Source organism: Carassius auratus, chromosome 9 (assembly GCF_003368295.1).
Source record: "Carassius auratus strain Wakin chromosome 9, ASM336829v1, whole genome shotgun sequence".
Taxonomy (NCBI): Eukaryota; Metazoa; Chordata; class Actinopteri; order Cypriniformes; family Cyprinidae; genus Carassius; species Carassius auratus.
The window spans coordinates 22,649,554-22,667,192 of NC_039251.1; the positions used below are offsets into that span (position 1 = coordinate 22,649,554).

At 38.1% G+C, this 17,639-nt stretch overlaps 1 protein-coding gene across 2 annotated transcripts in view; it reads left to right on the forward strand.

Moving 5' to 3' along the window:
• Positions 1-17,639, forward strand: part of thsd7ba (thrombospondin, type I, domain containing 7Ba) — a 173,840-nt gene that overhangs the window by 18,210 nt on the left and 137,991 nt on the right. The window lies entirely within an intron of this gene.

Sequence of the window (17,639 nt, forward strand, 5' to 3'; positions counted from 1 at the left end):
CTTGCCGCTGTGCTTTTCAACGCTTGCGTGGAGTTGTTGTGCCATAGCGAATGCAAAAAAAGTATCAGAGTGTATTTGGACGTGGTTAAATTTCATTCTGGTAAAGCAGACAACACAACTGTTGTTTCTATCATTAAAATCATTCACACTCATTAAAATGGTCTTCCAGAGGAGTCGCAGTGCGGACAGTGCTCACCTGTGCTTGTTTGACTTGCGTTACATCCAGAGCTAATCGTGAGACTCGACATCATAAAAACGCCTGTAATTATACTACTGCTCCCACTCTCGCGGTCCGATTCTGCTGACACATCTAACAGAAGACCTCATTAGGCGCTCAGTCCCTCCCTTCTGGACCCTGCAAATATATCTCCACTAACTCAAAGAAACAAACAAGAACTTGGAGAGTTATTTTTGGTCTCTAATGGAATTGGGACCTTATCTGGCTTTGTTATCAGTTGATTAAGTAATGCACTGTTCCTGTGGAGACGCTCACTGTCTGAGTTCTTTAGGTGAAGTCAAGGTCAGATGTAATCCTAAATCCCGCATACTTTTAGCCCAAACGAGCTTCTCTAAGTCATGCCTACTGGCCAAATGTAATTATGTTTTGTGGGATCTTTCAAAACAAATCAGAAGATAAACGTTGAGCACACTAAAGCTGGTGTAGGGTTTTAGAAATGTTAATCTTTGCCTCAATTTCCTTTGTTTAAATCTTTAGGAGTGATTTTAACAGCTTCATCTCTCGTTTTTTATACAATAGTAGCATGCTGCAAGTAATAACTATAAACTGTACTAGCAATGATGCCACAGATCTGTTCATTAAATGGATAGTTCATTCTAAAGCTGTATGACTGACTGACTTCTAGAGCATAAAAGAAAATATTTTTCAGATTTTTTTTTTCCTCTTATTCAGTGAATGTCAGTGGTCACCAGTGTTGTTTGGTTGCCATCATTAAGTTCCTCAGAAGAGAGAAAGTCATTCTGGTTTTAAACAACAACATGATGTTGAGTAAATAATGACAGGATTTACATTTTTGGTGAACTATCCCTTAAAATATTTTAACCAGTAAGGTTGCAATATTACAGCATTAAAAGAATAGTTCACCCAAAAATGAAAATTCAGTAGCTTTTGTAAAATTAAGGTTGAACCACCGATATCTCAACAATGTCCTTACTGCATTTCTGTGCCTGAATGCGTCAGTTGCATTGCTGTCTATGCAGGGTCAGAAAGCTTTCGGATTTCATCAAAAATATCTTAATTTGTGTGAATTTTGAAAATGAATAAAGGTCTTTATGACAACATGAGGGTGAGTAATTAATGACATAATTTCTATTTTTGGTTGAACTATTTGTTAACTCTTTTTCTGTTGCCAGAAATTAAGCATTAAAATATCACTCAGGATTCGTTCAGGATTTATACATCCTCAAATTACGACTCTTGCATATTGTGCACTATAGGGCCAGAAGTATGTCGACCCTTGAACACCACCTATACTCTGTAAGCCTGTAAATGTTCTATTGGAATATTTCATTTCAAAACCTTGGGCATTACATAGACTATTGGTTGACTCTTTTCTCCTCTAGGAAGGTGTTCCACTAGATGTTTAAAGATGGATGCAGTAATTTGCATGCTTTCATACCAGAGCATCAGTGAGGTCAGGAAATGATGTTGGATAAAGGGCTCTAGCTCAAATTACCATTCATCATCCAAGAGGTGTTCAGTGATTTGTGAAGGCCAATCTGGTTCTTTCACACTATATTGTCATGCTAAAAATCTTTGTCTTTGATTGATTAAATGTATGTTTGATTTAATAGAACTTTTGGTGTAAATAGGTAGTCTAGTTAATTATACACACATATACTTTCAGCCATGTGTCTATCTATGATTTCAGCACATCAGTCATTTCTGTGACATGAGAAAAGAAAATATATTTTTTAGTAGTTCAAATACTCATTATACACTGTTTTACGAGGTAAAAGCAGTGTATTTATGCATTTATTGAAGTAAGATATTATCATACTAAAGGGCTCTAGCTCTCAAATTACCATTCATCATCCAAGAGGTGTTCAGTGATTTGTGAAGGCCAATCTGGTTCTTTCACACTATATTGTCATGCTAAAAATCTTTGTCTTTGATTGATTAAATGTATGTTTGATTTAATAGAACTTTTGGTGTAAATAGGTAGTCTAGTTAATTATACACACATATACTTTCAGCCATGTGTCTATCTATGATTTCAGCACATCAGTCATTTCTGTGACATGAGAAAAAGAAAATATATTTTTTAGTAGTTCAAATACTCATTATACACTGTTTTACGAGGTAAAAGCAGTGTATTTATGCATTTATTGAAGTAAGATATTATCATACATTACCTATCCCTGATACATCAATCAAACAGAGCTAAATATTCCAGTGTATCATTTTATATGAGCTACTTTGCCTATCAGTTTTCCACATGCATGCTTTGCAGTTCTTTCTGTACTGTTTTATCCCTTTTCCCTTTTTCACATTCACACCGCACATTCACTCCTTGACATGTGCGCACACACACACACACACACACAGAGAGACACTGCATAGGTAAAACCAAAGCTCAAGGCTTACTTGTCATCTCTTCATTTATCATGCTGAAGACAAAAAGATTTTATGCTCCTCTCCTGCATTTTTTTTTTTACATTTACATTGAAAGTGAGCCATCAGACAGAAGTTGTTGGAGTGTTGTGAGGAGTTCTGCGTTTGATGGAGATACTCCACACTGAAGGAGCCCTCATATTTACTGATGAAAAGACTCCTGAAATGACACATCATAAGCTTTGCCTGCAGCTCTGAAGGAGGGCGGTGATTTATTGAGCAATTTCTTGTGTGTTTACCCAGATGCACTATTGCCGGGCTGCTTTAGTGTTTCAGTTTCTTTTGTTTTGCTATTTCTAGTGCTATTAGTAGTCATTAATGCATTTTCTTGCCAATAATCACCCTGGATTATGGTTGAAGCTCCCAGTGGAATAATTAGAATCTTTTAAAGAAGATTTTAGAGCACATTTACGACACAAGATTTGTTTTATCAGCACACGTTAAAAATAGTCAAATCCTTTTAAATCTGTTTAAATGATGCTCAGAGTATTGTCACCTATTATGTTGGCAGTAAACCCTCTCAGTCTAAACCATTTGAGCAGCAATCTTACACCGGCAAATGACAAAAAGGTTCACCGTGTAGCCATAAATTTGTGTGCTACAGCTTTCATCATCATAATGAACTTGTGAATAATGCAATTATGACAGAATTCCTCCCGCCCGATTGTCGGCCATCGTCATACTAAGAGTTTGCATCATTTCTGACGAGCCTTTAATCCAATTCGCCCAAAACTAAATCCAATCAGCCATATGGCAAAGCTCAGCAATATTTCCTGCTGCCTCCACACATCTGAGAGATCTTCATGGCCACAGGGTCAATGCTTCTCGTTGAAGGAGCCCACTCAGTGTGTATATCTCCCTCTAGAAGGTGTGTGAGAGAGAGAGGTGCACTTAGGTTTCCTCTTATTGAATTACTGCCATGTGGGTGCAGGCAGCTGTCCTCCCGGCCACAGCGGGCTGCAGCTGCTATTGCTGCGTAATAGGCCCAGCAGCAGGGAAGGTCAGAGGGGCGTCCAGCAGCCGTGGCAGTCGCCTTTGATAAGGGACTGAAGCATTGTTGAGATCTTCATATCCTGCGGCGGTATGAAAACAAACAGCAGCCTGCTGAAATCGGCACACCCCGGGAGAGACGATTGGCAGTCGATGAGTATATAGCTTCTACTGATGGTAGTACTTGCACAGTTCTCTTGGTTCTTGTGAGATGCATAGATTGGGGATAAATATTGGTGGTTCATCAGTGGTTACGGTTCACTTGAAACTATTTCAAGTCTCATACAGTATTAGCAAGCAGTAGGGCTGGGTGGTATGGCCAAAATAATGATCATAAAACAACAATTTCAGTTCATATCGATAATTACAATAATCAATTTCACAATTTCAATAATCACTTAGAAATGCACATTTACATTAGCTTGAGTTAGGTTGCAGATGTAAATTTATATTCATTATCAAAAACAGTACAGTAATATCTGTAAAATTGGTAACAACCTCATTTTTATACAGTGAATTTCTAATCTGTGTGAGTTTTATAAAAAAAAATATCCATTGGTCTTCCATAGTACATTTAGTTTTTTCATCACTTTGAGAGTCCAAATAGATCATCAAAATAAGAGTCCAAATAGCTGCTAAAAACATCATACTAATCCACATGACTCCAGTTGAATAATTAACATCTTCTGTAGTGAAACCTGTGTTTGTAATAAATCTATTCCAGCTTCTGGCTAACGGTTCTCTATCCGCAATAATATTTTTTTTTCCTGTAAAATGGTGTTCTCGTCTGAATCAGGAGAGAAATATGTACAGATCGAGCTCTGTTTACAAGCAAACACAGTTCAAAAGAGTTGTCAGATATGACAAATATGTCAGTCGATTTTAATGTAAGAGGAATGAATTTTTTCACTGGGGGAAGTTGTAACGGATTATGGTCTTGCATTTTGGTCAGAAGTGGCGGTTTAAAGTTAAAACACTTTACTGATGTTGCTTCAAACATGCAGCTTTTCACTTGAAAAAATGTTTTGCTGAATTGATCGACTGGAGTCGTGTGGATTACTGTGTGAAGTCTCATTCTGACGGTACCAATTTAAATCGAATACAGATTTGAAATCACTTTGAGCAAGATCATGGTGACACTATCAGAAGAATGTTTGGATGTTATGGAATTTCCTCAGCATACCGTTCCAGCGCGTGAAACGGTATGATGAAGCGTAAAACCAGGGGAAGTTTGAAAATTGGCATCTTCGGTTCTACACCTCTGAGAGGGGATACTTATGAGCACGGCGGCGTGAGTACATGGCCTCTGACTTCTTCCCCAGCAGGGTCACTGCTCAGAGAGCAGCCCAGTCAAATGATGTACAGACCATCAGAGAAAACACAAAGCACAGTCAGTTACTGTAGGTCTCAGAACCCACCCAGAGGCCACTAGTAATCAACGCTATGACACTTGCCTTTCAGGAAGCACTGCAACGCTTGGCTTGTATTGATCTTTCTGATTGCTGTGCACCGTCTTGTTCCCAAGACTGAGTGGATGATGGGGTTTCCTCAGAGATCTTCTTTTTCCCTTTTCATTTGTCTCAACAGTCATGCATTTTTGGGGTGAATTTTTAACATTTTCCTTTCCGCTTCAAAAGTGCAGATCAATATTTATGTTCAGACATCTTGTCACTCATATTTTTCATTCCAACTTCATAAATCAGTTGATAGTGCTCTAAAATAAGATATGTGTTGCGATATACAGGTATGTGAAGTTTTATATTGACATATCTTTTCTCTCTCTCTCTCTCTCTCGCTGGGGTCACAAAGGAGGGCAAATGCATTTCATGCCATTTCATTTTCAAAGCCCTCAATAACTAAAACAGCATGGATTTTTGACCTGAAGCAATCAATGCAAGTCTACTAGGAAACAAAAGTGAGAGTTTTTTGCTGTAACTCCAATCCTGTTTACCAATGTGATTGGCACTCAAGTTTGTATAGATCAATACTAAGACTTTGTTGTTTGGGGTTGTGGATTTTGGAAAGGGCTATGAGCAATCCATAATGTAAGAGAGAGAAAAAAAACATATACTGTGTTTATATATACTGTATATGTTGGTTATGTTCTCTTTCCTTTTTTTATGCTGTCGTGCAAAACTCTCCAAAAAGGATTAAGAAATGTGCATCAAGGGTTAAAGTTTAATCCTCCATTCACTAATACAGAAGTCAGATCAATGGGGGAAGTCAGCCATGAAGAAACAGTGTATCTCCAGACACAGGCAGTATGCCAGCTGCCGTGAACTCTTTTGAGGAGCTGGGTCCACCTCACCTGCCACCCCTGTTGGCGGTTCTTATATCTGACTTCCTACATGGCTTTCAGATATTGCTGCTTTTACAGCTGCTAATTGGGCAGTTTGCATTTAAAATTAGAAACAACTGAGAAGCAAGACAGAACGAGAGACTTGTTTATCTGTGTGTGGTCATATTGTTGGCTGTGCTTTTATTGTGGATTGATTATTGCTCTGTAGACTCATTGCTGCTGAGAAATGAAAAACAATTAAATTTTTTGTCCCTTTTCTTGTTCTAATTCTTGGCGATGACAAAGCTTTAATTTGGTCTCATTTGGTCCAGAAAAGCTTTCTCATATCACATAAAGGTTAACTAAAACTATTAGACATGCATATCAAAGCTGTATTTCAGAGCAGAGGGAAAATGTACTCGGGAAATGATAATGATATTCTCATACTGTGTAATCAGCTCAGTCCCATCATGGCTCAGTTTAAAGGTCACATATGCTCCTATTGACATTCAGAATATATAGAGAAAATTCAAATGAAGATTTAATTTTGACATATGAATGCAAAATAAGAAAGTACATTCAGCATTGAGGAAGAAAAAATAAATTGAAAATGCCATTTATCATAAGTTTATCATAAGCATAACAATATGCTTTATATCACTCTTTTGAAATGAAACTCCGAAAATGAATATGATACTCAATTTAAAGCTCATTTTTATTTCATCTAGAGGCAAACTATTGCTCAGACAGGTATATCACGAAACATATTTTCTTATAATAAATTGATCATATTATGTATAAAAGAGCTGGGAGTCTTAGGATAGGTCAGCTATTTAAACCTAGGTGGAAGATAGTGAGTTCAGCTCTCTGTGTTTAGCTGTGGTTGTTGTCTTGTCAGACCTTATGCATACAAAAATCTCACTGAATTATTACAATTAATGGGAAAAGGAACATTTGGAAATGCAAACACGAACCCCCAGGGTGGCACCATCCCAGTTGATCCAAAAAAAAAAAAAACTGGCCTTTTTTTTTTTTTTTTTTTACAAATTATTCATTTATTTACTTTTTTTTAATGATTAAAGTTTTATTTTGACCCCTGTAGTAGGTGTTTTTTGTTTTATATATTTGAGAAATCGGGGCACAACAATACACTCCTACATAGGGCACCCATTGGGCCAGCAGTGGCCCTGATTGTTCAGCAAACTACAACAAACGTAGCTAACTAATGTGTTGAGGCTAATGGTGGCATTAAAAACAATAAAAATAAAATGACTATATGTCTTCTTTCTAGAAAAAGCTGACCTCAGAATTGGAAAGTTTGAACTCATTACACTAAAAGCTGTTTGTTAGCTGAATCTGAGTGCAGTTTGTTAAACACAGACACTTTAGGCTTTAATTGTCACATTTAGTCTATAAAAACTGAATGAGATCTTCATTTTAACAGTTTAATTTCATACAACATTAAAATGTGCTCAGAAAGCAAATATTCCACTGTGCCCTCATTCTAAGAACATTTAAGGGGTTTCACTGAGAATGAGTTGCGGCTGCTGATAGCATAATTTATTCACAGCCAGTGTCTGTGTTGTTTTAAGGCCTAGAAGAATTATGCAAATTAGCAATGGTGCAAACACACAAAGTTCAGCAATTTGTGCAATGTGATCGCGATTTGCACAGGGCAATTGTAACAAGACAAACATATGAGTGGGCAAAAGGCCACATACAGTGGGGAAAATATTTATTTGATCCCCTGCTGATTTTGTAAGTTTACCCACTTACAAAGAAATTGTCTGTAATTTTTTCGTAGCTTTATTATAAAGGATAAAGACAGAATACCAACCAAACAATCAAAAAAAAAAAAACAAACTTAAAGGTTAGAGATTGATTTGCATTCCAGTGAGTGAAGTATTTGATCCCCTACCAACCAGCAAGAGTTCTGGCTCCCACAGATTGGTTATGTGCCCATGTGGAACACAGATTAGACGTGCCATTTTTAAGAAGTTACTTTTAATGTCAGCTCATTAGGTGTATAAGACACCTGTCCACACATTCTGTATCTTCCATTCCAACCTCTCCCACCACCATGGACAAGACCAAAGAACTGTCAAAGAATGTCAGAGACAAGATTGTAGATATGCACAAGGCTCGGATGGGCTACAGTGCCATCAGCAAGAAGCTTGGTGAGAAGGAGACAACTGTTGGTGTGATTATTCGGAAATAGTAAAAAACACAAAACAACCATCAGTCTGCCTTGGTCTGGAGCCCTCTGCAAGATCTCACCTCATGGGGTAAGGATGATCATATGAAAGGTGAGGGATCAGCCCCGAACTTGTTAGTGATCTTAAGGCAGTCGAGTCCATTGTCACCAAGCAAAACATTGGTAACACACTATGCCGCAATGGACTGAAATCTTGCATTGCCCGCAAGGTCCCTCTGCTCAAGAAGTCACATGTACAGGCCCATTTAAGGGGGGGGGGGGGGGTGAAATGCTATTTCATGCATAGTGAGTTTTTTTACACTGTTAAAGAGTTGGATTCCCATGCTAAACATGGACAAAGTTTCAAAAATTAAGTTGTACATTTGAAGGAGTATTTTTGTTCCCAAAATACTCCTTCCGGTTTGTCACAAGTTTCGGAAAGTTTTTTTTCGAGTATGGCTCTGTGTGACGTTAGATGGAGCGGAATTTTCTTATATGGGTCCTAAGGCACTTCTGCCGGAAGAGCGTGCGCTCCCATATAGCGAGGCTGAGCAGAGTACAGACATTTCACTGATCAGAGCGATTCACTGATCAGAGCGAAAGCGTCGCGAAATGTCACAAAAGAAGTGTGTTTTTGGTTTCCAGGGCAAGACAACCCTGCACAGATTACCAAAAAAAAAAAAAAAAAAAGCATTAAGGGACCAGTGGATGGAGTTTATTTTTACAGAGCATCAACGGAGTTGTGCAAGTGTTTTTGTTTGTTCCCTGCATTTCGAAGATGCTTGTTCACAAGGCCCAGTTTGACGACGGATTTGCGTATCGTTTATTTCTTAAGGATGATGCAATCCCAAGGAAAAAGGGTCACGATCGTGTGTTGGAACCGCAGGCGGTGAGTAAAACTGCTTCAAATATCTCTGCCTCCTTGTTAGTGCGTCCCCTCCCATGCCAGAGACCCGGGTTCGAGCCCCGCTCGGAGCGAGTCGTTGCTGCTGCTGCTTTCGTTCAGTTTCAGCCTCTGGATCTGATTCTGGATCATAAATAAACGGCTGAATCTGACTGTAAGCCATGGTTTGTTTTGGATGATGGGTTTTCCCTCACGGTAATGTCACAGCTTCCACATCCTCTCAATGAAAAAGCCTATTCGCGCTCATGATTCTTTAGCTCCGCCCACACGTCACGCCTCCAGCCGGTCGTGTTTTTCCGGGAAAAATCGGTACAGACTATCTTTCTCTTATGAATATAATAAAACTAAAGACTTTTTGGATTCATGAAGGATGCAGTACTACTCTACATGTACTCAAGATTAACAGGTGATTGAGTGAAAACGAGCATTTCACCCCCCTTTAAAGTTTGCCAATGAACATCTAAATGATTCAGAGAAGGCTTGGGAGGGGAGTGCTGTGATCAGATGAGACCAAAATTGAGCTCTTTGGCATTATCTAGACTCACCATGTTTTGAAGGAGAGAAATGCTGACTATGGCCCCCATAACACCAATCAATACAGGCAAGCACGGAGGTGGAAACATTATGCTTTGTGGCTGGTATTTTTTAATTTTTTGTTTAATTTTTTTTTTGCTAATGGTACAGGATGACTTCACTGCATTGAGGGGAAAATTTATGGGGCCAAATACTGTAAAATGGGTCAGAACACTGAAGATGGGTCATAGATGGGTCTTTCAGCATGACAATGATCTGAACATACAGCCAAGGCAACAAAGGAGTGGCTCAAGAAGAAGCACATTATGGTCATGGAGTGGCCTAGCCAGTCTCCAGACCTCAATCCTATAGAAAATCTGTGGAGGGAGCTGAAACTTCAAGTTACCATGCGACAGCCAAGTAACCATAAGGATTCAGAGAGGATCTGTAAAGAGATGTGGACCAAAATCCATTCTGAGATGTGTGCAAACCTGGTGACCAACTACAAGAAATGTCTTGCCTCTGTCCCTTCCAACAAGGTTCTCTGCACCAAATACTAAGTCGTGCTTTGGTTGGGGATCAAATACTTATTTCACTCACAGAAATGCAAATCAATTTCTAACCTTTATATATGTTTTTTTTTTTTAGTTGGTATTCTTTTTATAAACATGAAAATAAACCTACCAAAAAACATACAGACCCTTAATTTTTTTTGTAAGTGGGCAAACTTACAAAATCAGCAGGGGATCAAATAAATATTTTCCCCACTGTATACACAGACCTGCACAGTGGTTTCTAATAAAAATTGATATAGAAAAATGGCCTTCTCTTATTGGCTCTTTGTCTTATCAGTCAACCCATAAGATTTCAGGTTAAATTAAATTTCATTATGGTGTTTACAGTATAGCCCAGGGGTAGGCAAATTCGGTCCTAGAGAGCCGCTGACCTGTAGAGTTCAGCTTCAACCCTTATCAAACACACCTGAACAAGCTCATCAATCCATTCGGGATAACTAAGGTACAGACAGGTGATTTTTTTTTTTTATTCAGGGTTGGAGCTGAACTTTGCAGGACTGCGGCTCTCTAGGACCAAACTTGCCTACCCCTGGTATAACCAGTACTGCCATATGTCAAGCAGATATTTCAGATGTTTATCTGCTTACCCCCAGGGCATCCAAGATAAAGGTGACTTAGTTTCTTCTGTAGAAGACAAATGAAGATTTTTAACACAAACTGTTGCAGTCTATCAGTCTTATGATGATTATGGAGGTGAATGGGAATCACAGCTAAAACACAGACACAAAAAAAAAAAACATAAATAATTAAACCCTGCAGCTTGTGATGATACATTGATGTGTAAAGACACAAAACGAATGGCCTGTGCAAGAAACTGAACAGTATTTATATTGTTTATTAAATTTGATTCATGCAATTTCCGAACTGTTAGATATCTCCTGAGCACATCTTACTGAGCGAGTTCTCAGCAGCAGGCGCGTGAGGTGTGTTCTTCTTCTTCTTGACTGCAACGGTTTGAGTTAAAAATCTCTCAAGCTGAAACTAAGTCACCTTCATCAAATTTTCATAATTTGCTTTTTATTACTAGCTACTAAGGTGTGATTGGATCACAAATGACCTCATTGAAAGCAATGGGTAAATACACAAAAGATGCATTGTTTTCATATCACTGCGAAACAAATGATTAAGAACAGATTCAGATCATGTTTAATAAAGGTTCAAATGCAAATGCATTTTGTTCAAGTTACATTTAATGAGGGTACACTACCAAAAAATAATGTGACTCAGACAGACTCTTGAGTCATTAGTGTTCTTTATTTATTAATGTATTTATTTTTATGTTAACAATATCTGATTCATTGAAAATTTGTAGAACTGGATTATGCATGGGTTACGTTGCAAAAAAAGTGATGTAGAAGTATAAAAAGGTAGGTGTGGAGACAGAGTTTGGGATCCACTTGTAGGCTTTATTAAAGAGTGTAGTAAAAGACAAGGTCAAAGTACCAGCTAATGTCAATGGCTGAGACAAGGCAACAGAGTAATCCAAACAACAGGCAAAGGTGAGGGCAGGCAGCAAACAATCAAAAACTAGATAAACAGTACAACGCAAAACACTAAGGCTAGGCGAGGAAACAACGAAAAGCACAGGAACGATGGCTGGCTAGGAATGATCATACAATCAGTACTCAGCAATGTGAGTGAGAATGTGTGCAACCTTTATAGTCCTCCTGATAGGAAACCGGTAGAGTCTGATAATGAGTTCCTAGGCAGGGGTTATGGCAAATGGAGTCCAGAATGAGTTGCAAAGGTATGGCATGGAGTGCCCTCTAAAGCAGCTAACCCAGCCATTTTTAATTAATCATCAATGTTTGTAAATTTAGGTAGAAATGGTGCTATAGATGTCTGAAATTTTAGTGTAAGATGCAAGTGACTGTATTTTTTCTCAGCTCTTTAACTGACCACACTATGAATTCAAGTATGAATCCAATCTGGCTAAAAAAGTCAGATGTAAAACTCATCTTAAAGTCTGTAGCGTTAAGCCTTTTCTTCCATACTGCCACGTACATCATATTAAGATTATGAAAATAAAGAAAATATAGGATGGGGCTCTTGGTTCTGTTCAGCAATTGTTGACTGAATGGAGGCAGATCTGAATTTGATTATGATGTCAAATAAGAAAACAAACACCCATAGATGAATTATCAAAATGAGATCAATAACATACATTTAAAAAAACTGACTGGGTAAATTTAATTTCAAATGGAGCCCATGCTAGCGTACGCAGCCCCTGGTTATCTGAATAAGATGCAGGAAATACCACATGCTAAAGTGATGCAACTGTTCTCGTCTTAGTGGCCAATTTGCCAGGCCTTATTTTGATGATTTCTTCAGGTGTTTATAAGATTATCCCTTCACACAGACAGACCGTCTGTCAACTCGAGTGCCAGGCTTTAATTTCACCCATGGCTCCCCTCTCCTGGAACCCGTCCCCGGCATAATTGACTCTAACAGGTTTGAGCTCAGCTGTGGCCTGTCTTGGGACTCAACTCTTACCGTCTCTCTCTCTCTCTCACTCTCTATAGCACCTGATTAGTGGTCTGCTCTGGAGGGGAGGGCTGCTGGGATTTTCTGCAACCAGGTGTCTGTTCAACCAGGGGGCCCAGTGTTATCAGGCAGCCGTACGGAACAGACCCGCTTAAGAATAATCCCGCTTCCCCCTGGACACACGACGGACAGCCATCAGCTTGTAGCCTTCATGTTGCTCACCTTGAGTTATCATATCATATTGAGGGTGGGGAGAATGTTTTCGCCTGTGCTGTGTTAATTATAAATTGTTTAACGAGACGAGGCAGTCAGGTGGAACAGCGGTGCGGAGGGTTTAATTACAATTTCGATTCTTTCTCTCTGCAGTAAACTCAAACCTAGATGTCTCGCCTGTGATTTTTTTTTTTCTTTTTTTTCGGGGGTTTTGCACAAACACAAATTTAAATTCTCTTTCACACACACTCTCTATCTCTCGTCACACACCGACTCGCTCTATTCCTCTCTACCTTCCTCTCGCCAGATATCAGCATTCTGAGTGAACGGATCATTTATTTTTGGTTCCTTCTTCCTGTCTATATGTTCTGTGCTCTCTCTCGCATGCGTCCCAACCTCCACTGCCACTTGAAGGGAGGAGCTTTCTTCTTTGCTGATAAAACCAGCCACCTCAAAAGCGCCCAATTAAAATCAGTGCTGACAATTCTTTTTTTCATGTGCTGACAGGATCACTGTCCCTTCACCTGAGGGGCTCCAGGTGTTTGTTCTCACATGTCATAGCTCTCTTTTATATTTTAACTAGTTCTTCAAGAGACATCACACTTCTCTTTCTCTGCACCTGTTCTTAGACACTTATTATTCCAGCCTGTTTTTGGCTTTCACGGCTTAAAGCTTTTAATGGCAGCTAATGAAGACCACACATCACGTTGGCTTCTGCCTTGACATATTCAACACCTTTATCATTAATTGTTACACTTGGCTACTTCTTGTCATCACACTGAGAATCCTTCATAGAAGCGTTAATAGAATGAGGAGAATGTCAAATGGGGTGAAAGGCTTGTATTGTCATCCCAGAGGGATATTTAATGCCCTGAGGTTTCTCTTTCAAAGTTTGGGAGATTTAATGGAGTTCTCAATTATGATTTATTCAAGTATTAACTTTATCTTAGATCTTTCTCATAGAACTTTTCTTCTTATTACGAGGAATAAAAGCAGATTTAAATCTTTTTGTATTCTATAAATGAAAGTCGTTATGTATTGAAATGAGTAAATGACAAATGTTGGTGATAATTTTAGACTACAACTATTAAAAACATATGTGTTAACTGAAATGTTGCTAAAAGAATATAAAAAAATTCAATAAATACTTGAAGTTAAATGTATTTTATATCGGTTAGTTGCCAGGACTGTATTTCTAATTGTCTTCCAAGTAAAAATTTTTATATAAAAAAGGAAATTGACAAAAGCACAGAATCACTCAAATGCAAATGAAACATTTTATCTCAATATGAAAAAGAAAAGAATTTAAAATATGAATGAATAGTATATTATTAATACAAAAATACTGGGCATTTTTATGTTAACTGTGCCTTGTAAGCTGACAATTTATCTGATTTGAAGATGAGTTCTGTTCACACTTAAAAAGGCTGTTAAATATACAGCGTGGAACAGGTTGTAGACTGTGTGAAAGAACAAGGTCATAAAGATTTAAAATTTATGCTCTATGCTATACTCAGTGTAGCTCAAATGACTTGGTTTTTAAATAATGAGAAATTTTGTTTTCATTTTGAACACTTTTTGTTTAGACTCTTTATGATTTTATGAGATATTAATTGGTTTAAGATCTTGCTAAATATGTTGAGCAGTTTATGATAGTGTTCTAAAACTGTACATGGGACAAATGGAGGAGTTCTAGCATTACTTTGGGAGTAGTATGAAAGATTGAGATTTGACATACATTCATCTAGCTCTTCATATTAAGAGACAACTATAAGTCAGCCATTCATAGATTGAGTCCACCCAAAATATAAAAACTGTGACTTTGTGATGCTATCAGGGCATTGCTGTGTTTGTATGACAAACAGATTAACATTTTAGGTTGTTTTTCCACTGATAATATTTCCCTCCAGTGAACTGTTAATAGCTGCAACTGGCTCATTGAGTCAGTGAGTTGAACTCAAGAACCGGATCGGCCCAGTACATGAACAAATTGGTAGGAATAACAGAATTTTCGAAAACTTTGGGAAACAAAACAGCAGAAGTCTCCATTTACCCTGAATTTAATCTCAGTACTTTCTAAGAGAAAGAAATGGGATTAAAGAGATCTCATTTGAGATTTTTTTCAGGCCTCTGGGATATCACACAGCTATATGCAGACAGCGCAGAAAACAGACAATGTGTAATCAAAGGCTTGCACCAGCTATCCTCCGTCCATTCAAATGAGTAAATGTATTTATTGGGATTAGGAGGCCTGCTGCAGCCCAAAAGGGATTCTGAGATAAGCACACAGATTCAGGAATGCTTCTTTAAGCTGCTGGAGATAAAGATCGACCTATAGATCTCTACCCTCTGACCATAACTTATTTTTAAATCAGTATTCCATTGAAAGGCAAAGTGGCTTATTGTGGCTCTCTCAGTTCAATGCTGAATTCCAGCTGGTTTCTGCAGCACTGGGAACACGCTCTCTGAAATCATTAAAGCCATTGTCCCTCTGTATTCTCAGACCAAACCGAACAATCTCCTGCTATAAGAAAGCGCTTTAGTCATAGGCGAAAAATGAGAGAGAGACAGGAAAGAGTAATAATCCTTCAGTTATTTTAAAAAGACCGTCTATCACCAGAGAATGGCTGTTATGTTATGCAGCGGTAATTTGAGGCTGTTTAATACAACCATAGCTAAAACCGAACCTTTGTTTTAGTTTTGTGATTCACTTCAAGCTTAAAGTTTAAACTTTTGACAGAAAATACCCTTTTACATGACCTCTGTAATTGAAGAAATTGCTATTAAGTTAATCAAATTTTATATATCCATTGAATTCAGGGCATTAGCCAATTTCAGACAGACTCTGGCACTTAAATGTCATCTTTGACTCTGAATCGAGTAGTTAGAGTAAATGATTAAGTTTTCCATCCTTGCTGGACTGTTTAACATAATTGCAGTCCAGGGGCTACTTGTTTATACCCTTTCATGTAATTGTTACTGGTAGCTGGTTCACAAAGAGTTTTCATCAAATTAATTGAAATGGCAGACTATTTGATTAAACTGTCTCAAAATTAATTTCCTTATCATATTTGGGTGAAATTGATTTCATGCAGTAAAGCTTCAAGTTTGTCCATGTTGAAACTCTTTATTCTCGCTTTGTCTCTTTAAAGCTTGCCTGTCTGCACACATTTGCTTCACAATTAATCACACCAGTTTAAATTCTCGGAGCACTGCATATGCTAGTAGACAAGCTAATTGTATCCATCAATTTTCGCAGCTTGTGTCAGATTCACATTTCAGCAACTTTAGCACGAGGCTTCCATGGATTACCAGGAGAGTAGTATATGTTAAATTGCTATAATAAACCACAAATCCACATGTGTGAAGGGATTAGAGAAATATTCTTCCCGTCAAATTGGTTTGGAGGTGAATTTTAAGAAAATATCTACTAGAAAATAAATAATGAAAAATTTTTTAGATTTTGATCTCCATGTGGTGAAATGTCTTTTCCGCTCCACAATACACAGTGGTGGACAGGATTATTATTTCATAGCTGTTTGAGCATGAATATCTTAAAAAATTTGTTTGGTGTACTAATAGCTGAAATAACCGTTGGCTATACTCTGATATTCTGATATATCATGTTTTATTGTTCATGTAACACCTAGGGGCTACAAATTATACTTTTAGTTAATATTTTATAGAAAAAGACTATAATTTTTCTCTTTAGACACTCTTATATTTGTATTCTAATTGTAAAATTTATCTTTAATTTAATAGATCTTTAATGTATTCAAATTTATTGTAATTGTTATGCTGACATTTCCTTCACTCCCAATGCATTGTTTTAAATAACATTTCTTATTTAACTGAATTTGACTTCAATTGGTTTTCAGGTAAAACAACAGAGGGATAATGAAATCTTATTAAGATTACAGTATTGGCCCACTGGGGTGTGGTGTTATTTTAAGTTATTTTATTCTATTATCATTGGTGCTGTGAGTGGTGCCCAGAAACCTGTTTGTAGGATCATGGATGATTAAAAATAAAGTCACTGTTTCCAAATGCCTCAGAAGTTTGTGTCCTGTCTGATATAAGGCGTAGAACTGTAGAACTATCCTCATACGAATTCCCTCCTCGTTCCCTAGGCCATCAATGTGCAACGTGACCTGACCCGTACCTACACTTGTTTAACCATCCATGTCTAAGCACCTGCAGCAGGGCCAGTCAGTGGCGCCAGGATGACAGTGTCCCCTGGGTTTGAGGGTCTCACAATAACTAGTGAGTTGATTGAGTTCACAACCCTGACCCCTCCACTACTCATCTCTCTTCCTCTTCTCTCCTGTGCTGACTTCACAGCAAACTCATGATAAAGTGTAATGGCCTTCTACCATGACCGCTGGCCGTTTAATTGATTTTTGCACATGGGCGCAGGAGATCTGAATTATCTGAGAGATTTACCAGGAAAGATAAACAGGACTGAATGGAGAGTCTGTCTATGAAGGATTTGTTTGTTTTATTGATGGGTAGTGGCAGGAAAAATGTATTCAATTGTTGAAATGTTATAGAACTTTTAGTGTTTTAGAACTCTCTCTATATATATTAGGTGTGTAACGGTACGTGTATTCGTACCGGACCATTTCGGTACAGGGCTTCCGGTACGGTGAACGTGTGTACTAAATGACCGAATGCAATATTTTGTCTGCGGAACATATACATTTTCGTGTTTCAAACAAACGTATTAAGTCGCGGAAGTCTCCGCGTTCAGCACAAATCCCACCCTGCAGCTGATTCTAAGGCTGGTGACACACTGGCTGTGTGGCGTGAGCGTGGCGTTTCTGCTGCCTGTCAGTGGCTGCTTAGCGTTTTCTGTG